Below are 27,132 nucleotides of genomic sequence, written 5' to 3'. Positions count from 1 at the left end.
ATGGCGGAAGCGGATGATGAAGTGGATTCTGAATCTAATGGAAGTCTAAAAGAAAGGAAAACAGAGCAAAGTAGAGTACAGAGAAGAGAATGTCACTTTGCACCTTGTAGGAGTATGGTTTGTATGTCTGCATTCTAGGTGAATGGATAAGGCGGAGTCAGGCGCAGGACACAGGCATGAGTAAAAATCTGAGCCTTACTCAATATCTACAATGTTCCAACAAGGATAAACATAAATATCCAGAGCACATCAATTAAACCACTTGACAACGACAATCATGCACAAAACAAAAGGGGAAGCCAGAGGGTTAAATAAGGAACACTGATTATGGAATGGAAACCAGGTGGGTACAATGAAGACAAAACAAAACGAAAATGAAACATGAATCGGTGGTGACTAGAAAGCCGGTGACGTCGACCACCGAACGTCGCCCGAACAAGGTGAGGGACCAACTTCGGCAGAAGTCGTGACATTGTAAAATGAGGAGCAGCTGAATGAAATACCAATCTCGAGGAATCCATTTGAGATATCCAAACTGGTGGAAAGAATGCTGGGAATAGTGAAGGCAGTGAGGATCACTAGAGGCGGGCTTGTTTTGATTTTTTGTGCTTAGGGAGGAACAAAATAATTATGTGTTGCGTCTCACCCGATTTGTGTGTCTCTTAGGAATAAGGTACTCCTCAGGGGGCTTATATCTGGCGCATTGTGGGAAGTAGATGTTGAAGAGATTAAAAATATTCCTGGAGTGATTGATGCACGTCAGATGAATTGTGTGGTGAATTAAGAAAAAGTGAAGAGTTTATCTGTTCTTTTGTTTTTGGATATGGTGTCTCTCCCTACTCAAGTGCAGTTAGGGAATATTAACTACAGAGTCATTTATCCCAGGACCAACACAGTGTGATACTTGTAAAGCTTTTGGTCATGTATCAAGTGTTTGCAGAAGGGAGAAGACGAGATGTCCAAGTTCTGGGAAAAATCAGTTGATGTGTTATAAAAGAGATGAACATGTGACATGTTGCAATTGCGGTGGGAACCATGAAGCCACGTCTTTCGAATGCCCCACAAGGGTGGAAGAGAATGAAGAGGCCAAAGTCAGTTCTGCACAGATCATTTCATATGCAGCAGCTATGAAAAGGGTTGAGTGTTTAATTGGTGCACCAGAAGAGTCCATGGTAGTGGATAGGCCTACACTGCAGACTGCAGGGTTGCCTTTCACCAGCAGGATCCTGACATTTTAAAGGTTAAGACGGTGGATTTTGTGGCCTTTATAGCTATGGTAATTAATGACACTGCAGAGGTGGAGAGAAGGTCCAGGAAGATAGAAATCATAGTGAATGTGGCGGTGCTGTTCCTGGGGCTGAAAGACTTCTGAGCAAAGGAGTTATATGGAATATTGTCACAAGCCGTACCACCTTCTCAGGTCCTACAGCTGTACCACCCTCTCAGGTCCTAGAGCCGTACCACCTTCTCAGGTGCTAGAGCCTGAGAAAGGAGATATGGAGAATTAAAGAAGGAAGAAGTGGGAGTTTTGTTTGTTTTGGCAGTGTACTATTTTTATTGGGTTGGATTAAGTTAGTTGAACTATTACGTATGGATTTTATAAAATAAAAAAATTGGTTTCACGCCGTCCAGTTGGTGGCGGCAATACACCTTTTTGGGTTGTAGTCTGCCATAAAACCCAAAGAAGAAGAAGAAGTGCTGGGGACATTTAAAGTCAGATCTGACACCAGCAACACACCACCGGATGGGTCAGGCAAGTCACTGCTACAACAGCTTCCTCTGACGAGGACAACTACTGCTGCTTCTACCCCTGTGGAGAGAGGAGCTGCTAACAGGAGTGACTCCGTACCCTGCTCCGGAAGAGCTGTACAAACCCTTCAAGAAGAGACTAACAAACCCTGCACAGGGAGAGCCGAACAAACGGCAACCACCGCTCTGTGTGAGTGAAGTACTGGTACATTTTGGTGAGCTGGCTTCCTGGCGTGGTTGTGGTGTTTTATTATTATTTTTAAATACTTTAACTCTCCCTTTTTTTATGAATACTTAATAACCATAAACTGTCTGCCTGTTCCCTGTTTGTTGTTTCCAGGATTCTAAAGAACTTTGGTGTATTACCATTCTAGGGTTAGTGTTCTGCCTCATTATTCTATTAGGCACTAAGTTTTTATTTTATTTGTTTAGTTTGTTAGCTCAGAGCTTCCATGGTACTTTATGGTGCCAATAAACAGGAAATTGGAAGCATTGTAATCAGCTGACCACATGTTATATGAAACCTTGTCTAAGACGTTCATCTTGCTATATCAGATGTTTTCTACAGCAGATGTGAATCAGATTTGTGTTTAAATTGATCGCCCTGCTAGCTTAGCCTATATATTCATTGCTGTATAGCAGATGGCTTCACTTACTATGTGGCTATTTCACTGATCTGTCAAGTTTGTTTTGGGCATTATGACTAAGGCTGAGCTGTGTCAGTGAATTAATTATTTTGTACTTTAGTTTCATCAATCATGGAATACTGGAGAAAGCGTAATACTGACTCTTGGCAGGGTTTTTGAATGGAGTTGGCTGCCTAATTTCTGTTACACACACATCGAGGCCTAAGGAGGACAGTACAGTTGGTACTTTTATCCTACTCCAATTTGGACCCATAAGTTGTTGGAGCTCGGCTTCGCCTAGCTCTCTCTTCAACCCAAGATTCAGGAGCCCTGCTCCGGAAAGCTCCGGCTCAATTTACCACTGGTTTTAAGAGTCACAGACAATTTGACATAGGCTGTTTGTTCTGATAAGGGTCCTGAGGTTGCCAGGCAGCTGGAAGCAGAAGGCACAGTTCTCCTGACTTAGATTTTTTCTCATGCCTTTTATGGAGATGGTTAAAGGGGCAGACCAGTTCTATACCATCCCAGAAGTGGCCTATAGTTCTGTCTATACTCCACCATCTGTTTTGACAGGGGCTATATGCATTAAAGTCAGTAGGCCTAAATCCCAAGTGAATTTGGAAAGATTGGCACCAAGATTGTAACTCCATCCAATGTGTGTTTTTATGAGATATATTTATAAGATCAAGACTGACAGCATTAAATGTGTCGCACATAGTTTGTGTACAAGGGAATGACACATGTTTAAAAACGCAAATACATTTCCTTTATATTTACAATAATAAAGGAAATGTATTAGTGCTTGAACAAGGCATACATGTTGCCATAAATGTTGCTATAAATGTCACAGTGCACGACAGAGCACTTTCCCCAGTCTCCCCTGCCAACACCCAACTAGAAACACCTGCCATTGGCACTATGAAAATCAACCGCCACTTCGGCCAACCGTCTGTATTCACTTTTTATATTTTTGGTTGTCAGCAGAGCTTGATCTGAATAAGTCAGTGTGGCTTTGTGTTTGGATTACAGTGTTTTATTACTAAGAAAAAAGGCCAGAGTGGGTGTGGTATACGGCCAATATACCATGGCTAAGGGCTGTTCATAGGCACCACACAACACAGAATGCTAGGACACAGTCCTTAGCCGTGGTATGTTGGCCATATATCACAAATCCCTGAGGTGCCTTATTGCTATTATAAACTGGTTACCAAAGTAATTAGAGCAGTAAAAATAAATGTTTTGTCACAGTCTGATACAGTGGGGCAAAAAAGTATTTAGTCAGCCACAAATTGTGCAAGTTCTCTCACTTAAAAAGATGAGAGGCCTGTAATTTTCATCATAGGTACACTTCAACTATGACAGACAAAATGAAGAAAAAAAATCCAGAAAATCACATTGTAGGATTTTTAATGAATTTATTTGCAAATTATGGTGTAAAATAAGTATTTGGTCAATAACAAAAGTTTATCTCAATACTTTGTTATATACCCTTTGTTGGGAATGACAGAGGTCAAACGTTTTCTGTAAGTCTTCACAAGGTTTTCACACACTGTTGCTGGTATTTTGGCCCATTCCTCCATGCAGATCTCCTCTAGAGCAGTGATGTTTTGGGGCTGTTGCTGGGCAACACAAACTTTCAACTCCCTCAAGATTTTCTATGGGGTTGAGATCTGGAGACTGGCTAGGCCACTCCAGAACCTTGATATGCTTCTTACGAAGCCACTCCTTCGTTGCCCGGGCGGTGTGTTTGGGATCATTGTCATGCTGAAAGACACAGCCACGTTTCATCTTCAATGCCCTTGCTGATGGTAGGCTTTGTTACTTTGGTCTCAGTTCTCTGCAGGTCATTCACTAGGTCCCCCCGTGTGGTTCTGGGATTTTTGCTCACCGTTCTTGTGATCATTTTGACCCCACGGGGTGAGATCTTGCGTAGATCCCCATATCGAGGGAGATTATCAGTGGTTTTGTATGTTTTCCATTTCTTAATAATTGCTCCCACAGTTGATTTCTTCAAACCAAGCTGCTTACCTATTGCAGATTCAGTCTTCCCAGCCTGGTGCAGGTCTACAATTTTGTTTCTGGTGTCCTTTGACAGCTCTTTGGTCTTGGCCATAGTGGAGTTTGGAGTGTGACTGTTTGAGGTTGTGGACAGGTGTCTTTTACACTGATAACAAGTTCAAACAGGTGCCATTAATACAGGTAACGAGTAGAGGACCGAGGAGCCTCTTAAAGAAGAAGTTACAGGTCTGTGACAGCCAGAAATCTTGCTTGTTTGTAGGTGACCAACTACTTATTTTCCACCATCATTTGCAAATAAATTCATAAAAAATCCTACAATGTGATTTTCTGGATTTTGTTTTCTCATTTTGTCTGTCATAGTTGAAGTGTACCTATGATGAAAAATACAGGCCTCTCTCATCTTTTTAAGTGGGAGAACTTGCACAATTGGTGGCTGACTAAATACGTTTTTACCCCACTGTATCTGTTTTACCATTTAGAAATGAAAGAACTTTATGTATCTAGTCCCCCCATTTGAAGGTGTCATAAGTGTTTGGACAAATTCAATTTATAGTAGTCAAAAGTGTAGTATTTGGTCCCATATTCCTAGCACGCAATGACTACAAGCTTAAAGGGGCTTTTAAAAAGTAATGACTCAGGGGTGTGAGATAATTCTCTACTTAATTTTCAATAAATTTGCAAAATTTCAAAAACATGTTTTCACTCATTATGGGGTATTGTATGTAGATGGGAATGAAAACACTAATTGAATACATTTTGAATTCAGGCTGTAACAACAAAATGTGGAATAGGTCAATAGGTATGAATACTTTCTGAAGGCACTGTACACACACTTTACACTGACACTCACACAAAACCCACACACATAACACACACAGGCATACACACACTTACATGTACATATAATTTGCTGCTGCTACTCTGTTATTTATTTTACTCTTATTATCTATCCTGATGCCTAGTCACTTTACCCTGCTTTCATGTACATATCTATCTCAAGTACCTCGTACCTCTGCACATTGATCTGGTATTCCCTGCTTCATTCTTGTGTATTTTATTCATTTTACGTTATTATTATTTTTACTGCATTGTTCGGAAGGGCTCGTAAGCAAGCATTTCACAGCTATATTTGGCGCATGTGACAAAATGTCCTTTGATTTGAAACATCAGGTTTTTAGAGAAGACAATATTTTTAACAGATTGGTGAGGCTTTGTGTTCCTGTTATATTACTTCCACTGAGTCCCTTGTTGCAGAACATAATGGAGGAACCCTACAGCACATCTTAGTTGTTAAATCCATCTATCAGAGGAGATCACACAGCTTCAGGCTCTGAGACATTCGGTGCGAGCGATTGCTCTGTAATAGTGATTGCAACCTATTATGCCCTACCCCCTCCTTCAAAAGAGAGTTAAAAGGATGAATAGATGAATGAGAGACCTGAAAATAGCTGTGCAGAGATGCTCCCCATCCAACCTAGACAGAGCTTGAGAGCATCTGCACAGAGGAATGGGAGAAACTCCCCAAATACAGCTGTAATAAGCTTGTAACGTCATACCCAAGAAGTCTTGAGGCTGTAATAACTGTCAAAAGTGCTTCAACAAAGTACTGAGTAAAGATTCTGAATGCTTATGTACATTTTATATTTAAGTTTTTTATTTTTAATACATTTGTCAACTTCTAACAAACCTGTTTTTGCTTTGCCATTATGGGGTAGATTGATGAGAGAGAACAATTTAATCCATTTTAGAATAATGTGGAAAAAGGGGTCAGAACACTTTCTGAATGCACTGTCTATACAGTGCTGTCATTTCCAAACGGTAAAACGGACATGTGTGAATACACCGTCAAATAAAAAGGCACATAATGTAGAACCCTCTGTGGAAAGGGTTTTTACATAGAACGTCTATCTGGAACCAGAAAGGGTTCTCCCTGGAACCAAAAAGGGTTCTCCTATGGGGACAGCCGAAGAACTGTTTTAAGTTCAAGTTATAACCTTTTTTTTCAAAGAGTGTCAGGGAGTGTAAATACAAGTAATGTTAAGAAGCGTATCCAACGCCTTTGAGCAGAAACTGGATATCAAAGGTAATGCCTGACAGCAAAAAAAGGGAAAACTCGGCACAGGGCGACGTTCCCAAGTGTAGTTATTATAACATTTTTCTTTCTACCCTTGGGTCTTCAAGGTTCGTTGAAACGTTTTCTCACCTCACAGACCCTTAGGTCTTCATCAATGTGTGTGGTCTTCCTGTTTGTGCTGTGTGAACTTTACTTTACCAGAGACTCCAGAGAAATAAGATTCTTCAAAAACCAAAGCATAAAAGAGACTAGTCACGAACATAAAACAGACTATTCAGGAAATGTAAAGGACACAGCTGAGTAGACTGGAGAAGATTACTGCAGAAACATTAAAGTCAAAAGCAAACTGAATGGAAGATGTATGCTAGTGACAGGGGATCAGACCTAGTGCATAGTGAATAGGGGATTAGGAGATGTTTCTTGACAGCAAAGATCTTCTATAGACCTCTGTTGCAGTGTGTGGAAGTGTTGAAGCAGACAGTAGGGATCGGCATTTGAAATGTTTTGACTGTTTGAGCGCTTGCATATTTTCTTTGAACTCAAATAAACAAATATATACTGTATATACAGTACCAGTCAAAAGTTTGTACACACATACTCATTCAAGGGTTTTCTTTATTTTTAAAAATGTTCTACATTGTACAGTGAGGGGAAAAAGTGTTTGATCTCCTGCTGATTTTGTATGTTTGCGCACTGACAAAGAAATGATCAGTCTATAATTTTAATGGTAGGTTTATTTGAACAGTGAGAGACAGAATAACAACAACAAAAATTCAGAAAACGCATGTAAAAAATATTATAAATTGATTCGCATTTTAATGAGGGAAATAAGTATTTGAACCCCTCTCAACCAGAAAGATTTCTGGCTCCCAGGTGTCTTTTATACAGGTAACAAGCTGAGATGAGGAGCACACTCTTAAAGGGAGTGCTATTCATCTCAGTTTGTTACCTGTATAAAAGACACCTGTCCACAGAAGCAATCAATCAATCAGATTCCAAAATCTCCACCATGGCCAAGACCAAAGAGCTCTCCAAGGATGTCAGGGACAAGATTGTAGAACTACACAAGGCTGGAATGGGCTACAAGACCATCGCCAAGCAGCTTGGTGAGAAGGTGACAACAGTTGGTGCGATTATTCGCAAATGGAAGAAACACAAAAGAACTGTCAATCTCCCTCGGCCTGGGGCTCCATGCAAGATCTCACCTCGTGGAGTTGCAATGATCATGAGAACGGTGAGGAATGATCTCAAGGCAGCTGGGACCACAGTCACCAAGAAAACAATTGGTAACACACTATGTGTGTTATGCTGAGCACTTGAGCGCTTGTTGGCTGCTTTTCCTTCACTTTGCGGTCCATCTCATCCCAAACCATCTCAATTGGGTTGAGGTCGGGTGATTGTGGAGGCCAGGTCATCTGATGCAGCACTCCATCACTCTCCTTCTTGATCGAATAGCCCTTATACAGCCTGGAGGGGTGTTGGGTCATTGTCCTGTTGAACAACAAATTATAGTCCTACAAAGCGCAAACCAGATGGGAATTCCGAATCGCTACAGAATGCTGTGGTAGCCATGCTGGTTAAGTGTGCCTTGAATTTGAAATAAATCACAGACAGTGTCACCAGCAAAGCACCCCCACACCATAACACCTCCTACTCCATGCTTCTTGGTGGGAACCACACATGCGGAGACCATCCGTTCACACACTCTGCGTCTCACAAAGACACGGCAGTTGGAACCAAAAATCTCAAATTTGGACAGATTTCCCCCAGTCTAATGTCCATTGCTCATGTCTCTTGGCCCAAGCAAGTCTCTTCTTCTTATTGGTGTCCTTTAGTAGTGGTTTCTTTGCAGCAATTCGACCAATAAGGCCTGCTTCACATAATCTCATCTGAACAGTTGATGTTGAGATGTGTCTGTTACTTGAACTCTGTGAAGCATTTATTTGGACTGCAATTTCTGAGGCTGGTTAACTCTAATGAACGTATCCTCTGCAGCAGAGGTAACTCTGGGTCTTCCTTTCCTGTGGCAGTCCTCATGAGAGTCACTTTCATCATAATGCTTGATGGTGTTTGCCAATGCACAGGAAGAAACGTTAAAAGTTCTTGAAAGTTTCTACATTGGCTAACCATTATGTCTTAAAGTATTGATGGACTTTTGTTTCTCTTTGCTTATTTGAACAGTTTCTGCCAAAATATGGACTTGGTCTTTTACCAAATAGGGATATCTTCTGTATACCACCCCTACCATGTCACAACACAACTGATTGGCTCAAACGCATTAAGAAGGAAAGAAATTCCACAAATGAACTTTTAACAAGGCACACCTGTTAATTAAAATGCATTCCAGGTGACTACCTCATGAAGCTGGTTGAGAGAATGCAAAGTGTGTGAAAAGCTGTCATTAAGGCAAAGGGTGGCTACTTTGAAGGATCTCAAAGATAAAATATTTGAATTTGTTTAGCACTTTTTTTGTTACCACGTGATTCTATGTGTTATTTCATAGTTTTGATGTCTTCACTATTATTCTACAAAATAGTACAAATAATGAAAAACCCTAGAATAAGTAGGTGTGTCCAAACTTTTGACTGGACCTGTATATTTTTTTAATTCAAGGCCCGCACTGGAAATCTATTCCAACAATGCTCAATAATGCCTCATTTATCATAACCTTTACAGATGACAACTCCTAATTGCTAATTTGCCCCATATATATTAAGTCAATAAACAAGTGCCTTTTAAGTTTCATTTATTGAAACCGTAATATTAACTTTTTATATTATATCATGGAACACGATCGTCAAAAAGGCAATAAACCGGTCTCAGGTACAGGAATGGCTGAAAATGCATCACACTGATTTCAAATTGACCCTAGAAATAGTACTGTTGCGAGATCTGGAGATACCGGATCAGTCAATTACTAATATACTAATACTCTTAATAAAAGTATGTATCTTCAACTCGTAATCTGTGGAATCTATTCGATTAGATTGAAATTGTATGTTAAACATCACAGCATAGTTGAAAGATATAAGGTGCATAGAAATTTGAAGAAGGGGGCCAGCAGAGATAGATTGGGCTGAGGGTTGGGATGCGGAGTTGGAGAGAAGTGGGAGTGGAGTTGCTGGGTGGGGGATAGAATGATGGTCAAAGATATTAAAAAATAAGTCAAAATAAAACATAAGTAAGTTTGAATGACACTGAGGGGCAGTGTTGTTACAGATAATGCCAATTTTCCTGAGGCTGAATCCGTGAAGGTGTTTGTACACACATAGATGCACACATACAGACAGACACACACACACACACACACACATCTAAATAGTGCCATACTGTAACGGGTGCGCTGAGAGTCGGGAAGCAAGTTCAGGGAGTGAGTGTTTTAATAAATAAAATAAACAATGAACACGAAACACAAACGAACAGACATAAAAACAGCGTCAATAACACCTGAGGAAAGAACCAAGGGGAGGGACAGATACATGGAAGATAATCAAGGAGGTGATGGAGTCCAGGTGCGTGTCATGAGGCGCAGGTGTGCAAGATGATGGTGACAATATAAAAATGTGATCTCTAGCTGTCCTATAGTAATGAACGTGTTGGGAGTCGGGACGAGACAGACAGGCAGTGTTTCTTAGTCAGTCGAAATCATGAATCAGCTGGCATCATTTTTATGAATATTTATTTACAAAGAAATGTCAATTGAAAAAAGGTAACTAAATGAAGTGCAGCTAGTTTGCAGTTGTTTCAGCTTCAGTATGAAGTGACTGTGTTAGCTGTGTTGTTGGCTAGCTCCTCTGAACAACAGGGTCCCGACGAGTGAGCATATTTTCTATGCCAGGCAAAATCGTGCCTCATTAACTCATTGTTATGGATGCATCCAAATAAATGTCACTAGAAAACATTTTAAACAAATACTGTAAACTTTGCTGTTATTCCAGCTGCACTTTTTGACGTGACTGTAAGTTAGCCATAGTTGGCTAGCTAGCAAGCCTGGGATAAGAATGTTTTAGAACAAAGGGCTAGATACAGAACAAAAAGACTGAACGACTGGGTCGCGTCCATAGATACAGAACAACAAGACTGAATGACTGGGTCGCATCTCTGGCAACTGAACCCATAGAACGAACGACCAGCTGAATTGGGTAGCAACCTTAGATTTGTGTCGGGCCTATATCTTGTGGAAGGATGAAATAGTATGAATAAATTCATAAAAATAATGTTTTTCATGAAAATATGCCAATCGTCATTTGAATATGTTGGTAACCTGTTGTATAAAAGTGAGAATGTCCTCAAAGCCGGTGTATATGTTTGTAAGGGGGTTGTTATCCACGAGACAAAGTTTCCAGTGCGAAGTGATACGCATCTCGCATCTGGAACAGTTATTTGTGTGTGATCATTTGAAACGGGCTCAATTTTAGTTGAAAGTACATTTTTGCTGGGTTACAAACCAAAATCCGTCTTATTTTCGATACACAGACGTTCTATATAGTTTATTCTGCCAGTTCTTTGGAATTTTCCAAATGGATGAACAATTCTACATGAAACGCTGCATGGTGATGAATTACGGCAATGGCATCAGTTTGGTGAGGTCTAGGCTTAATGAAAATGATGAAAATACGCTCTTTTGCTTTGCGTAATTTCAGTGTGGAGCCTGTCCATGTTTAAGGGGGTTATAGCCTAGGCTAACCAATCCTAAATGGAACTAGCAGTTTGCAAAATAGCCTAAATCGGGAAATAGACGTTATGCAATTATTAATATTTCGCTACATCAATCAACCAGTCCATTCTGAATGTGATAAAACTGACATTATTTGTCACGGAATGTAGCTTGTGTATCCCATCATTTAGATACGTTTTTATAGGCATTTATTTCTGTAGGCCTAACAGGAGTTAGTGTGCCCCGTTAGCGTGTGTAGAGGAGGCAGTCGGAACGCAATTGAGTGAGTGATACACAGAGGGAAAAGGGAATTTAAGGAGAAGAATCATGCTTGGCTTGTTTTGTTTTTGTTGTGGCCTGTAAATGCACATGTACAAATGGAACACAAGAGCTGAAGACAACATTACATTTTTTGAGGAGATAAAATGTCACTTGCCTTTCGGGCAGCCGCAAAGCACATTACACCAAATTGTTTTACATGATCTTTTATTTTTATCCTTGGTTAAAGATTGAGTTTTGATGTCCGTTCGAGTACTCGAGTACTTGATTACTCATACCCGTCCCTAGCAGACAGTAAGATAAGCTGCTTCACCCAGGGCTCCCTTCCCTCCAAGAGACTCGCTGACTGACGTGAGTGTGGGCGTGAGGCCAGACGTTCCCTGCCCCTAGCGACGAGCATTAAGCCAGTGGTGACAGTGATGGTCATCACACACTATTCCAGACGCCTGTGGTGCATGGAGAGATAGAGGGATAGAAGGAGAGAGGAGGATATGTCTGTTTTCCCACACACCTGACTTCTGTTTGACACACATTGGCCAGCATGCAAAGCAGCTAGCACATTGGCGGGTGACCTGAGGTGGTTCAGTGAACCATGCTCGTCTGATGATTAACCTGGCCTAAGACCTGAAGACTTGTGTTGGTTCTCCAAGCTAATGCCTAGGCTTTAGCTTAGTGGGCTAACTGATGAGCTGAAACATTGAACTCTGGATCCCCCTGCCAGGTCTTTGCAAAGCTGACCTCTATTACGAAAACCACAACACAGAACCTACATTATGCAGTGTACATTCCCATCACAAACCATGAGGCATACTCCATTGAAGCAGACACTGTGCATATTTAGGTTGGAGTAAAGGGTGCTACTTACCAGAAGAGTCATTCATTCTTTATCTTGGGTGTAACAAGTCTGAGAGTTTAGAGCCCTTTAGAGGCTGGTTTCACTTTGAATCAGAAGATGGCTCATTGTAAAGGCTGGAATGGAATTGATGGAACAGTTTGATGTGTTTGATACTGTTCAATTCATTCCATTACAGCTCTTACAATGAACTTCTCCACCCTCCTAAAGCGTTAACTGTTGTGGCATAGTCACATGAAAGGATTTTAACAATCACAGGTCTTGTGGGAATGAGCTATTAATTGAATCTCGCTGGTTTCATCAGATAAGACCTCAAACTAGGTTTTCACTTCCTTCCTAAATAATCTGACTAGCTACTGATGACTGCATGTTGATTAAACTGTTCACTCTCTCCCTTTCAAACCCCCAGGCTCATGGGTAATACTTCTATGTAAATTGCCTTTGATTGGAGGATGAGAGGCTAGATTCAGATGCTCAAAGAAAAGTTTCAAAGACATTTCTTGGTTGGCCACAGAGCTGCCAGTAGAGAGTGAATACTGAATTACTTTTTCAGATTTTAAAACCTCTCCAATGTGTTTTCCACAGATATTGCATTTGGAGTTTTGAATGCTGACATAATGATGGATGGACAACACATACAAGCCTTTCAATTTTGATGCAAAGTCGGAGGCTGAGTGGAATACTGCACATGAAATTAAAATGTGACCCAGAATGTAAATGTTTACTTAAAACAGCCTGGTGTGTGTGTGTGTGTGTGTGTGTGTGTGTGTGTGTGTGTGTGTGTGTGTGTGTGTGTGTGTGTGTGTGTGTGTGAGAGACCCCCGTTGCTCCTCATTTCTGTGTGGACGGTTTAATAGCCCACTTACAGACCTACAATCATGACTAATTAGCGTTCAGATAATAAGGCATACAAATGACCGTACAAACACGACTTAAATACATAATGACTGATTCCGATTCATATAGCCTGTATTGTGTTGTAGATGAAGGGTTTATATGTGTTTGTAAAATAATGTAGTAATAATGTAATTACAGGTAAATATAATAATAATATATGCCATTTAGCAGACGCTTTTATCCAAAGCGACTTACAGTCATGTGTGCATACATTCTACGTATTACCGCGGGTCTTCTTCAGATCGTCCCCTCTGACCAACACTGTACTGAGTTTGTCCCCAATTAATCAAAACAAATGTTATTGGTCGCGTACACATTTTGCGGATGTTATCGCAAGTCTAGGAAAATGCTTATGTTTCTAGCTCCAACAGTGCAGTAATACCAAACAATGTAAAACAATAAACACAAATCCCCCAAAATGTAAGATATAAATTAAGATAGAGTTAGGAATATAAAACGGTGCCTTCAGAAAGTATTCACACCCCTTGACTTTTTCCACATTCTCTTGTGTTACCGCCTGAATTCAAAATAGATTAAATTTAGATTTTGTGTCACTGGCCTGCACACAATACCCCATAATGTGAAAGTGGAATTATGTTTTTAGAAATATCTACTAAATTAATTTAATGAGCAGTATTCGACATGATGGATGGACAACACAAAATTGAAATGTGTTGTCCATCCATCATTATGTCAGCATTCAAAACCCCAAGTGCATTATCTGTGCAAAACACGGAGTCAACCAAACTTTTCAACTGCTCCAAGAAAACAAGATCCTGAAGTTTTAAACTGGTCTGGAGACAATTCCAAGAACACTGAGTAGCTAAAACTGAGTAGCTAAAACACTTTTTGCCACGATCCGTTCAGATTTGTGGTGTGAGACCGTAACTGGTATTTTATTTTCTGACCTTAGAAAAAAAGAGCAGAGACAAAAGTGTCAACTTACAACTACACAAAGGTCCCTCAGAGTACATACCCTTGAGACCATCATTGGATGTTCCCTTGACCATGATGAAATGTCCTCTTGTGGTCATGAAAGTCCCATGGATAATATTCGAACCAAATAGGAACCTATTCGTAATGTTCCCTAATGGACATCAAAATATCTTATTATAATGTTATACTACGATCAAACACGGTACTGAACGTCCTCATGGTCCCGAGGTTAACGTTGTGTTTTAACGTTCCTAAAACATTCTCAGAAAGTCAGAATTCTCAAAACCCTAAAAGGGACCTAATGGGAATGTCGCATAACGTCTCCTCTTTGCTGGATTCTGTCCCTTGGGTTTTACATTATGTGTGTACTGTTTTATCCTTGAATGATACTGTAGGGAATATGAATTTCAAATAATCCACAATCAATGGATTATGCAATGAAGTTTCCTGTCTTCTGGGTTTCCCGAAGGCTTCGTTGCACTAAAACACCCATATCATCAGATTTTGGAAAAACGGTTTAAATAAAAGTGACCAACTGAAGGAATAAATCCCTGTGCCTTCGGATGAAACAGAAACAAACCATGAAACAGAAAGCAGGTCATCTTGTGAAATGGTTTGCGTACTCCCCTGAGCTTCTACACACAAAGCATATATATTAAAGCAGAAATGTTGTGATTGAAGTACCAAAGCGTTTAGTGTGTGTGTAAATAGGAAACAGGAAGACTCACCAGTCTGTCCTTCGACTCGTACCTAGTACCTGTCCTCCCTCCCTCCCTCCTCTCTGTCTCTCTCCTTTTTCAACAGGGTCCACGAAAGGCTGACTTCTATAGTAAACACCACTATTAGGATCTTGGTACACAGAATCGGCTTGAAATACACTGTAACTGTGACTGTGTAGTGTTTGGGTGTGATTTACCAGGTGCTAGTGGGTTGAGGTGCTTTTTAAAGTGGATCGCATTTATGTCTGTTATGCGGCGGTGAAAAAAATGGCTTCTTATTGAGACATAATAGAAATGATTTTAGCTCGATGCTGCTTCTAAAGCAATGTCGCTTCTATCTATCTATCTCTCTCTCTCTCCCTTCCTCTCTCTGTTCTCCGTCCTGATATAGAGACCTCTCCATATTCACCTCTTTGATTAGAGCACTGTATATATTCAATCCCTTGTCATCTTCTTTCCCTTCCTCCCTTCTTCCCAGGTCTGTGATGTGGCATCTGATATGCATGTTCTGCCCCCATTCTTCTTCCGTCAGGGAGTGTTGTTGTTGACATTTTTACATACACTACATATACAAAAGTATGCAGACACCCCTTCAAATGAGTGGATTTGGGTATTTCAGCCACATCCGTTGCTTACAGGTGTATTAAATCGACCACAGAGCCATGCAATCTCCATAGACAAACATTGGCAGTAGAATGACCTTACTGAAGAGCACAGTGACTTCAATGTGGCACCGTCATAGGATGCCACCTAGTCAGTTTGTCAAATATCTGCCCTGCTAGAGCTGTCCCGGTCAACTGTAAGTGCTGTTATTGTGAAGTGGAAATGTATCAGCCGCAAAGTGGTAGGCCACACAAGCTCAGCTCACGTAGCACGTAAAAAATTGTCTGTCCTCATCTGTCTGCTACTGAGTTCCAAACTAATTCTGTAAGCAACATCAGCACAATAACTGTTTGTCGGGAGCTTCATGAAATTGGTTTGCATGGCTGAGCAGTGGCACACAAGCCTAGGGTCAATATGCGCAATGCCAAGCGTTGGCTGGAGCGGTGTAAAGCTCACCGCAATTGGACTTTGGATCAGTGGAAACGCGTTCTCTGGAGTGATGAATCACTCTCCACCATCTGGCAGTCCAACAGACGAATCTGGGTTTTGCGGATGCCAGGAGAATGCTACCTGCATTGTGCCATCTGTAAAGTTTGGTGGAGAAAGAATAATGGTCTGGGGCTGTTTTTCGTGGTTCAGGCTAGGCCTCTTAGTTTCAGTGAAATTGAAATATTAAGGCTACAGCATACAATGCCATTCTAGACGATTCTCTGCTTCCAACTTTGTGGCAATTGTTGAGGGAAGGCCCGCTCCTGTTTTAGCATGACAATGTCCCCATGCACAAAGCGTGGTCCATACAGAAATGGTTTGTCGAGATCGGTGTGGAAGAACATGACTGGCTTGCTCAGAGTCCTGACCTCATTCCCATAAAACACCTTTTGTGAGGAATTGGAACGACGACTAAGCCAGGCCTAATTCACCCAACATCATTGCTCGACCTCAGTAATGCTCGTGGCTGAATGGAAGCAAGTCCCCACGGTAATGTTTCAACATTTAGTGGAAATGCCTTCCCGGAAGAGTGGAGGCTGTTATAGAAGCAAAGGGTGGACCAACTTCATATTAATGCCCATGACATCAAAGCTAGAAAATAATACATATGGAATCATGTAGTAATCAAAAAGTGTTAAACAAATCAACATATATTTTATATTTGAAATTCGTGGAGTCAAGAAGTTTTCCAGAACTTATTGGGGTTAGACCCACAGAGAACTGCTCCTTAAAGTAACTAACTTTTGCCTTCTGGATAGCCTGAGTGCACTTATTTCTAATTTGCCTGAACGAGATCCAGTCAGCCTGAGTATACCTGTGCTGAGCAAATTGCCAAATGGAATTCTTGAGCTGGAGTAACTCTGCCAGATCATGGTCGAACCAGGGGCTGAACCTGTTTTAATTATGACTTTCTTTATGTTATAGCAGTTCTACAATTAGGGCACGGCAGAGGACAGGGATTGCTCCGCAGTGTTGATTTATAACATTTTAATGTGCAATCGATGGCAACAAGATCGTATTGTACAGCAATTTCATCATGATTTCATCACCTATGTTGAGAGTCGAGCATGCTCAATGGACCATATTCAGCCAAACACAGTATAAACAAGTCCAGTGTGGGGGGGGGTAATTATTAAATAAATAATTATAATAATGTAAAAAATGTTAAATCCTTTTTTTATCCAGTCAGATAAACACTCCTAATAGCCTATCCGACTGCTTGGAGGTGTCCGTGTGATCATAAAGCACACTTGCCTCATTTTGTATCACATTCCAATGATAAAATTAGGGAGGATAAAAATGCAATTTTAGAATGTGTTTGTTGGTGTATGTTAAGAATCACTTTACTTTTTTTGTGTATAGCTATTTTCATTCGTTTTCAAAAATAGCTATCTTATTAATTATTTTTTATAGAAATCGAATATACTGTATTTGTAATTTACTATGTGGGTATTTGGCTCGATTTCAAGTTTACAGCCAAGTCAGTTGAGGGAAATTGATTTTCCAGTAATTAACTGACTTTATATACGTTATCAGAGATACATAAGATTCACTGCATGATGTGTTCCTGGCTCTGGGCTTGACAATGATGACTAGATCAATACTTTCTGAGAAGGAGGGAAAATGAGAGAGAGAGATAGGGGGAAGGAGGGAAAGTGTTGAGAAAAAGGTCATGATGTGAAAGCTGGAGGGCCTCACCATTATATATCCATGGATGTCTGAAATGGCACCCTAATAGCTTCATAGCACTCTACAACTTGGATTGAATCCAAGGCGAGTTGTTGACAAATGCACATCACTTGACATTTTAAGGTAATTTACACTTGAGCAGAAATTGGACAAGATTTCCTATCAAACATTAATGATATTTTTTCGCTTTTATCTAACATCTGCTTTTATCAACCATTCAAATGTTGTTTTTTCTTATTCAAATGATTTTGCCTCCTTCTAAAAAATGTAAGCTACACCATTATTCAAGTACAACAGCCTTACAGTAGATAACATGTGTGGCAAAGGTGAAATTAGAACAACAACAGAGTTATGTGTGTTTCTAACCTGGAAATGTCACTCATCAATGTATGCGTCCTTCTAAAAAAATATTGACCCCTATAACAATTTATGCAATACAGATTTGTGGTTAATGATTCTTTGTTTGTATATGACATATGGCCTCAGTTAACATGAGGCACCTATATATAACCTACTGCGTTCCCTTAGTTTCCAAGGCAATACCATACATCATACATCATTACATTTCTAAGGGTCATCCTGCTAGCAGTAGAAGTAGTAAACAGACACAGGCTTTAAAGAAGATGTATCACAGTTTCAATCCATTCAGACTGTAAGCCAGACAACCCAAACTTTTATTTCCTCAACATTCCCTCACCCAAACACAGAAGGAAATTCAAATCCTTACCACATTAATTCTGTATGTATCACTCTTGCGCCGTTATCCAATGACAGTGTCACCCATTACAAGGATCAACAGTCTTTGGTTGTCCCAAATTAGCTTTGGTTGTGTCCCTGAAGTTTGTTAAAAAAGTATTCACACCCCTTAACTTTTTCACATTTTGTTGTGTTACATCCTGGGTGATTAATTACACGTTGGATGGTGTATCAATGCACCCAATCACTACAACGTTACAGCTGCCCTTCCCCAGTTGTCAAAGAGGAAGTAAAACTGCTAAGGGATTTCACCATGAGGCTAATGGTGATTTTAAAACAGTTACATAGTTTAACTCTTGGGGATAGGGCCGTCTACTGCCCCCGCTGGAGTAATTGCGTGCCCATAGTAAACATAATTTTTTTTGTCAAAAGTTGCTAATATATGCAAATAAAAAAATATTATTGAATAGAAAACACTCTAAAGCTTCTAAAACCGTTTAAATGATGTCTGTATGTAAAGCAGAACTCTCAGGGCAGTCATTCTCCCAAACTCTCTCTTGTCATCAGAAAAGTTGGCCCAACTTTGACGTCATCGCGCCCACCCTCCCCAAGCAGTTACAGGTCTGGGAACAGTCTCTCTGTCTTCAGCACGATCTCAGCTTTCAATGGGGCTTCTCATTGTGAGAATCCCACGCTCATGAGAGTTTTGGCGGGCCGAAACCTTTCGGTCACACGAAAAAACGGGTCACTTTTATGCGCGCTCTGCTCAGGTCCTGTCTTTTTTCCAAGATCGATTATACAATGCATGCGTTTCTGTTCGTCCTCACGATTGCTGTACACCTTTATAACATGTTAAAGCTTGATTATGAAGTTAGTTTGACAAGTTTAATCGACATATAATATGTAAGTTCGACGTTTTGGTGCGCATCCACTTGACTTTTGGCTACATTTCAACCGAAATGTGTCGTGTTTGAGAACCGAAAGACACAGACTGCAAAACTAAATGCTGTTTTTGGTAAGTATAATTCCTTCCAGGTCTTCTGATGGAAGAACAGCAAAGGTAAGGGAATATTTATGTGGTAAATTTGGGTTTATGTGGACTCCAAGATAGAGGAGCCATAATGCTACTTTTTGAGCGCCGACTCATAGTATAGCCTAGTGAACGAAACCTGTAACGTTAAAAATAAATGTAACACAGCGATTGCATTCAGAAAAAGTGTATCTAACTATATATATGTAGAACATGCATATTTAGTCAAAGTTTATGATGTGTATTCCTTGTTATCTGCCGGAGCTATCGTCATTTCTCAGGACATTTGAGTAGCATTTTTTGAACGATGCATCATTGTAAACAGAGATTTATGGATATATATAGCATATTATTGAAAAAAACATAAATGTACTGTGTAACATGTTATATTACTGTCATCTGATGAAGATTTCAAAAGGTTAGTGCATTATTTTTCTTTTAATCCTGCGTTTGTTGATTGCATATTTTTTTTCAACTTGGCTATGCAAATTAGCCGTGTCTTCGGTGGTGGTTTGACATAAATATGTGCTATGTTTTCGCTGTAAAACATTTTAGAAATCTGACTTGCTGGGTAGATAAACAAGGTGTTTATCTTTCATTTGAGCCATTGGACTTGTTAATGTGTGGAGGTGAAATATTTTTAGGAATATTTTTGCGTTCCATGCGCCACCTTCCAGCTGAACGTGGGGGGGGGGTGTTCCAAAATTGGAACCCTAGTCCCCTTCTGGTTAATGGTTGTGATATGAGTATAGTGAGGATGGATCAACAACAGTGTAGTTACTCTACAATACTAACCTAAACGATAGAGTGAAAAGAAGGAAGCATGTACATAATACAAATATTCCAAAGCATGCAACCTATTTGCAACAAGGAACTTAAATAATGCTGCAAAAAATGTGACAAAGAAATGTACTTTTTGTCTTGAATACAAAGTGTTGTGTTTGGGTCAAATCCAACATAACATATCACTGAGTACTAACTCTTCATATTTTCAAGCATGGTGGTGGCTGCATCATGTTATGGGTATGCTTGCCATCTGCAAGGTAGTTTTTTTTAGTGTAAAAATAAACAAAATACAGCAGTCAAAATCCTTGAGGAAAACCTGGCTCAGTCTGCTTTCCAACAGACACTGGGAGCCGAATTCACCTTTGAGCAGGACAATAACCTAAAGAACAAGGCAAGCAACTGGAGTTGCTTAGCAAGACGATATTGAATGAGTTGCCAAGTTACAGTTTTGACTTAAATTGGCTTGAAATTCTATGGCAAGACTTGAAAATGGCTGTCTAGCAATGATCAACAATCAACTTGACAGAGCTTGATAAAAAAACTAATGATATGCTTATATTAAACCTGGTCTCAGAGCATTTTGTATTATTCTGTAAATAAATCTGAGACACTCCATTAGGTACTGTATGATACATTACGTTTCATATGGTATGTATTACTTTGTGGATGTCCATCAACCATTTCATATGATATGTTATGAATTACAATTTGTATTATATGTTATGAATTTGCAAAACGTATATAAATCTGTACATAAATCTGAGACACTCCATTTAGTATGATACTGTCACGCAGTATAGGTCTGACGGTTCTTTGATATGCAGGTAACTATTACAGGCTCTGTGTATTTATAAGCCTCACACTGTGTCACTCCCCGGTGTGTGTGTGTGTGTGTGTGTGTGTGTGTGTGTGTGTGTGTGTGTGTGTGTGTGTGTGTGTGTGTGTGTGTGTGTGTGTGTGTGTGTGTGTGTGTGTGTGTGTGTGTGTGTGTGTTCAGAAAATCACAGAAATCACGTAGAGCTCCTAAACCCTCCTTAGCGGATACGTTTAAACATGCCACAACTGGATCTGTAACTTAAAAACAAACAAAAAAAATATTTCTTTAAACATCACCAAAAGGACATTAAGAGAAAGAATTCAACGTACAATAGATCAATGGCTGGTTCCTACACCGTAGGTTTATGTACTTTGACGTGAAGTGGTCAAATTAGCGCAGTATTACCGTTTTCACCTTTAATTCCAAAAAATAGGCCTTAACTCAAAAAGCGTTGAGGCCTCGACGCCATCTTGTTTCTGGGTTATTTGCAATAAGCAGCCAGTCGCCATCTGGTGGAATTTTCCAGAACAGAGGAAAATTGACTAAAGATTTTATAAAACAGAAACTAAATGTCCGAGAGACTTTATTTGATGACTTCCCAGAGAATATGGCTCTGGGGCATGACCAGAGGCCATTGGCCTATTCTAATAACCCATCCGAATGTCTTGTAAGGGACCGTACATTTGCAATATGGAGATCCTCATCAACCATATGGGTAATGCCATCGGCGTCCCTTATGTAGGGAATAACCACACTCATAGGTCATATACCAGTCCTAGGAATGCCATTTCGCCATTTAGTAATAGACTATGTGGATATGATGAAGAAGGTAAATGGTGAAGGAAGGAAGCACTATGTGGTACCATCTAAACCACTGCACCAGCGAGCCATGAGGAAGCTGAGGATATTGAGACATCAGACAGGAGCCAGGAAGAAGCAGAGGGAGAAGAGAACAAAATGCAATTACTGAGAGTCAACAGGCACTCCTTCCTGAACACCCAGAGAATCAGAGGAGGGGGAGAGTGACATGTGCACGGTTATTGATGGGACATCTACTCTGGCATATACCCCAAAGGCAGGCAGTGATGCAGGAGAAGGAGAATCAACAGGAAATGGATGGGATTTCCCCACCACCGACTTCTCTGCCCTCTCATGGTCCCCCTAACAGTGATCTGGTAAAAGAACAACTATGGAGGGAAGCAGAAGAAAACGACTGGTATGAATGGGCTCAATATACAGCATCTAAATTAAGACAGACAAATTGCTTATTGTGTGTGCCATCTCCACTGAAATAATTAGTGGTGGTACCTAATACTTACAATATGATCATAGGGACTGTGCTGACTTTAATCAAAAGTTTTGCTATTTGAGAAGATCAGAAAGGCCTTATTGTCCAGCTGAATGTTTGACAAATCTGGGTAATCCACACTATAAAAGATTCTACAAACAAACAGGCTGGGGAAAATTGTGTCAAGAATTGGAAGTGCGTGTAGAAGCACAGAAGTTAGAGACCCCATATAAATATAGAATAGATTATAAACAACCATATGAATGTTTAAAACGGCACAGAAGCACAGCATAAGATGGGGAAGTTTAGAGGTACACGTGAGACCACATGGCACATGGCACCTCTCAAGGATCTTAAGGATCCGCCCCTTTTTTCTAAATTTTTGCATAAAATGACATACCCAAATCTAACTGCCTGTAGCTCAGGGCCTGGAACAAGGATATGCATATTATTGGTACCATTTGAAAGGAAACCCTTTGAACTTTGTGGAAATGTGAAAGGAATGTAGGAGAATATAACACAATAGATCTGGTAAAAGATAATACAAAGAAATAAACAACTCTTCTTTTGTATTTTTTTGTACCATCATCTTTGAAATGCAAGAGAAAGGCCATAATGTATCATTCCAGCCCAGGTAATATTTAGATTTTGGCCACTAGATGGCAGCAGTGAATGTGTAAAGTTTTAGACTGATCCAATAAAACTTTGCATCAAGACTGCATAAATGTGCCAAATTTGTTTATTAAAAACTTTTCATGTTCAAAACATGCCCTTTTCCCCCCAAACAATAGCATGGTATTATTTCACTGTAATAGCTACTGTATATTGGAAAGTGCAGTTAAATTAACAAGAATTGAAGCTTTCTGCCAATATCAGATTTTTCTATGTCCTTGGAAATGTTCTTGTTACCAACAACCTCATACTAATCGCAATAGCCAACGTTAGCTTAACCGTCCCGTGGACGGGACACAGATCCCGAAGAAGATTTATCCCTTTCAGCTAATCATATCCCTTTAACCGAACTCCTGGACTTAACCTTAACTCTAACTACCAACCCTAATCCCTAGCCTAGCTAACATTAGCCAGCTAAATAACTTTAGCCACCTAGGTACCTAGCTATAATTTCATAACATATCATACATTTAGCAAATTCATAACATATAATACGAATGGTAATTTATAACATATCATATGAAATGGGTGATGGACATCCACAAAGTAATATATACATAGGAAACGTAACATATCTGTAAGGACAGACGCTGGAGACGAGAAGCAAGTACAGTGAGTGAAAATTTAATGAAACAACGGACATATAACAAAACCTGGAACAGCGTCTGGACATGTGGAACAAAATGACATTACACAATGAAAGCCTGACGATCCCGCTGAGGCGTGGGAGCCCGACGAGCCGGCTGAGGCATGATGTGGGATGGGAGCCTGATGAGCTGGCTGAGGCGTGGGAGCCCGACGAGCCGGCTGAGGCATGATGTGGGATGGGAGCCTGATGAGCTGGCTGAGGCGTGGGAGCCCGACGAGCTGGCTGAGGCATGACGTGGGATGGGAGCCTGATGAGCTGGCTGAGGCGTGGGAGCCCGACGAGCCGGCTGAAGCATGACGTGGGATGGGAGCCTGATGAGCTGGCTGAGGCGTGGGAGCCTGACGAGCCGGCTGAGGCATGATGTGGGATGGGAGCCTGATGAGCTGGCTGAGGCGTGGGAGCCCGACGAGCCGGCTGAGGCATGATGTGGGATGGGAGCCTGCCGAGCCAACCGAGGCAAGGACACCTCGAGCCAGCATGGAAGCCCGACGAGCCAGCTAACGCATGGAAGCCCGACGAGCCAGCTAAAGCATGGAAGCCCGACGAGCCAGCTGAGGAACCCCCGGTTCCATCGGCAATGGCACCGGGACCCGTCGTCAACACCAAAAACAAAAAACACGAACTCCCCGATGCTTCAAATAATGGTGTCAGCATTCTGTAACGGACAGACGCTGGAGACGAGAAGCAAGTATGTTACAGGGAGTGAACATTGAATGAAACAACGGACATATACAGTTGAAGTCGGAAGTTTACATACACCTTAGCCAAATACATTTAAACTCTCAGTTTTTCCACAATTCCTGACATTTAATCCTAGTAAAAATTCCCTATCTTAGGTCAGTTAGGATCACCACTTTATATTAAGAATGTGAAATATCAGAATAATAGTAGAGATAATGATTTATTTATTCATCACATTCCCAGTGGGTCAGAAATTTACAAACACTCAATTAGTATTTGGTAGCATTGCCTTAAATTGTTTAACCTCTTGCTCCTACCTGACAAGCAGGCGTCCCATCTGGACATCTGGAAATGCAAATGCGCTACGCTAAATGCTAATAGTACTAGTTAAAATTCAAACGTTCATTAAAATACACATGCAGGGTATTGAATTAAAGCTACACTCGTTGTGAATCCAGGCATCAAGTCAGATTTTTTAAATGCTTTTCGGTGAAAGCATGAAAAGCTATTATCTGATAGCATGTAACACCCCAAAAGACCCGCAGGGGACGTAAACAAAATAATTAGCATAGTCGTCGCTACACAAACCGCACAAATAAAATATAAAACATTCATTACTTTTGACCATCTTCTTTGTTGGCACTCCTAGATGTCCCATAATCACTATTGGGTCTTTTTTTCTATTAAATCGGTCCACATATAGCCTAGATATCGATCTATGAAGACTGTGTGATAAACAGAAAAAAATAGCGTCTTGTAACGTCATTTTTTTTAATTAAAAAAGTTGACGATAAACTTTCACAAAACACTTCGAAATACTTTTGTAATGCAACTTTAGGTATTAGTAAACGTTAATAAGCGATCAAATTGATCACGAGGCGAAGTATATTCTTTAGCTGTCCGTCTGGAAATAAGAGGAACAACTATCACTGATCAACCATCCGAGTTCAACGGGCCAGTCAATTGGGCATTTCTGCAGTATATTAGAGCATGTCCAATTCATGGTAAATGCACATTGTAAGACATTGCAAATGGACAGCTGTGCACCTGGTAATCTGAACAGGTTACCAGGAGCAATTTTTAAAAATGGTTCTTAACCTGTTACTCCTACCCCCTACTTTTTCGAACATTCTGTTTAAAAATCGCGCAACATTTCAGCGCCCTGCTGCTCATGCCAGGAATATAGTATATGCATATGATTAGTATGTGTGGATAGAAAACACTCAGACGTTTATAAAACTGGTTAAATCACGACTATAACAGAACGTGCGTTTCATCGAAAAGTGCAGGAAAATCTGATCACTGAAAATGGAAAAATATATCCATGCGCGAATTGAACCCATTTATAAAGGTGAACCACATTTAATGGGGCTGAGATTGCAATACCTACAGCTTCCACACGTTGTCTAGAATCTTGTCATTTGCCTACTATTTGTTTCTTGGTCAAACAGACGCAAGGCAGCGCATTTCTTCCGGTCTCCGACCGGATATTTTGGTAGAGATTTACCCAGACATTATTTCCAGACGGACAGCTAAAGAATATACTTCGCCTCGTGATCAATTTGATCGCTTATTAACGTTTACTAATACCTAAATTTGCATTACAAAAGTATTTCGAAGTGTTTTGTGAAAGTTTATTGTCGACTTTTTTAATTAAAAAAAATGACGTTACGTTATAAGACGCTATTTTTTCCCGTTTATCACACAGTCTTCATAGATCGATATCTAGGCTATATGTGGACCGATTTAATCGAAAATAGACCCAATAGTGATTATGGGACATCTAGGAGTGCCAACAAAGAAGATGGTCAAAGGTAATGAATGTTTTATATTTTATTTGTGCGGTTTGTGTAGCGACGACTATGCTAATTATTTTGTTTACGTCCCCTGCGGGTCTTTTGGGGTGTTACATGCTATCAGATAATAGCTTCTCATGATTTCGCCGAAAAGCATTTTAAAAATCTGACTTGTTGCCTGGATTCACAACGAGTGTAGCTTTAATTCAATACCCTGCATGTGTATTTTAATGAACGTTTGAGTTTTAACTAGTACTATTAGCATTTAGCGTAGCGCATTTGCATTTCGAGATGAGACGCCTGCGTGTCAGGTAGGAGCAAGAGGTTAATGACTTTAGGGGAGTGCAAGGGGTCCATGGCATATTGGACATATTTAAAAAAGATATTTAAAAAAACGACAATCCCACTCCTCTCTCATTGCACCAAATTCTTACTTCATATGACTTCCTATGATCAACCATGACAAATAGACTTAACATAGTGATATATAGGCTTAACATAGTGATATATATAATTTGGTCAGTATAAATGCCATTTGGACATTTCTTATGCCATTTGGACATAGTTCACTGACTTTTGGGTTTGGAAGCCGAATTCCTATGATCATATATTGCAAATGGACAAAACATAGGCCTTATGGACAAACTCAATAAAATAAGACAAATATATGTTCATACGGTTATTACATATGTATAATTGACGACAAAAAAAATCAACCCCCCAGAAAAACAGTCCAAAAAGCACTTTTTTGGAGGTTTTAAAATTTAGAATTATTGTAGAATTTCAAAATGTCACCCTTGGGTCTTGACTTTGTGACCATTTGCCATATGACAATCTACAGTGGAGCGCGCTCACCATCTTTGGGATGTTTGGGCTATGACACTTGGCATTTGCCATGTTTCACTTGCCATATGGTTTGGATGAACTGTCATCCATTTGAGTGGTATTTGCGATTGTGTATATGGTTCACCCAATGGCAGTAATTTGCCATTAATTTTTGACCATTTCATGGGGGTCTTCCCTTACCTTTCGATTGTTGTTTTGCACACATACCTCACATTTTGCTAATGCATTATCCTCCATTGCCTGTAGGTATGGTGACCAGTAGCCTTGCTTTTTAATTTTTA

Source organism: Oncorhynchus keta, chromosome 19, assembly GCF_023373465.1.
Source record: "Oncorhynchus keta strain PuntledgeMale-10-30-2019 chromosome 19, Oket_V2, whole genome shotgun sequence".
Taxonomy (NCBI): Eukaryota; Metazoa; Chordata; class Actinopteri; order Salmoniformes; family Salmonidae; genus Oncorhynchus; species Oncorhynchus keta.
Note: the sequence above shows the minus strand (reverse complement) of the source record.